The sequence below is a fragment of the Cucurbita maxima genome, unplaced genomic scaffold, assembly GCF_002738345.1.
Source record: "Cucurbita maxima cultivar Rimu unplaced genomic scaffold, Cmax_1.0 Cma_Scf00056, whole genome shotgun sequence".
In the NCBI taxonomy this organism is placed as follows: domain Eukaryota; kingdom Viridiplantae; phylum Streptophyta; class Magnoliopsida; order Cucurbitales; family Cucurbitaceae; genus Cucurbita; species Cucurbita maxima.
Genome location: NW_019272072.1, coordinates 577,331 through 578,550, shown reverse-complemented (window position 1 = coordinate 578,550; position 1,220 = coordinate 577,331). Strand labels below are relative to the sequence as shown.

At 44.0% G+C, this 1,220-nt stretch overlaps 1 non-coding gene across 1 annotated transcript; it reads left to right on the top strand.

Moving 5' to 3' along the window:
• LOC111471727 lies at positions 1 to 140 on the top strand. Its single transcript, XR_002715239.1, has one exon. It is a non-coding gene; the product is annotated as a small nucleolar RNA Z247 (small nucleolar RNA).
• Positions 141 to 1,220: the final 1,080 nt, after the last annotated feature.

Below are 1,220 nucleotides of genomic sequence, written 5' to 3'. Positions count from 1 at the left end.
GCCTTGCAGGATGATGATGTGATCGCGTATCTTCTTGCTGGTCTTGGCCCTGACTATGATCCCTTCGTCACCTCAATGACTACCAAGAGTGAAGCCCTCACGCTTGATGATGTGTTTGCACATTTAATGACGTATGAAGCTCGCCAACTACAACACCAGGCTGAACTTCAGTTAAATCTTGGATCTTCTGCCAATTATGCTTGTCGTGGTGGTCAGCAGAAGAATCGTGGGCGTAGGGATCGTGGTCGTGGTCGTTCTCAAGGTTATGCATCCTCTCGTCCTGCTGGTGATCGTCGTGGCCCTTCTACTCGTCCTTTCTGCCAGATCTGTGGCAAAGTGGGGCATACTGCTATCCGCTGCTGGCATAGGATGGATGAGTCCTATCAAGATGAACCTTCTTCTGCTCCTCCCACGGCACTAGCGGCTACTTCCTCTTACAAGATTGACCTAAATTGGTACACTGACACAGGCGCTACGGATCATATCACCAGTGACCTAGATCGTCTCGTTGTGCGTGAACGCTATCATGGAGGTGAACAAGTTCAAGTCGGCAATGGAGCAGGTTTGCGTGTTTTGCATACTGGTCATTCTCTAATTAATACTGCTACTCGTCCTCTTGAATTGCATAATATTTTGCATGTGCCTGAAATTTCCAAACATCTTCTTTTCGTTCATAAATTTTCTCGTGATAATGACGTATTTTTTGAATTCCATCCTTGGCATTTTTCTATAAAGGATCGACGGTCGAGGAAAAGTCTCCTAGATGGGAGGTGTGAATCTGGTCTTTATCCTATTAAGCCATCCGATGTCAATGATCTCAAGCACGCCTTGGTGAGCAGATCTACTACTCACGACCAAGGGCATGCACGTCTTGGACATCCTTCATCTCAAGTAGTAAAATCAATTTTGCGTCTCAATAATATTTCGTGTGCTAGTGAGTCATCTTTGTCAATTTGTAATGCGTGTCAGTCAGCAAAAAGTCATCAGTTACCATATACTAGTTCTTTCCATAGGTCTTCGTCACCTTTGGAACTTATTTTTTCGGATGTTTGGGGCCCTGCACCTCCATCTGTTGGGGGTTTTAAATATTATATTAGCTTCATTGATGATTTCAGTAAATTTTCGTGGATCTATTTGATGCATGGTCGTACAGAAGCTCCTCGTATATTTTTGCAATTTCAAGCTCATGTTGAGTGCCTTCTAGATACTAAAATCAAGTG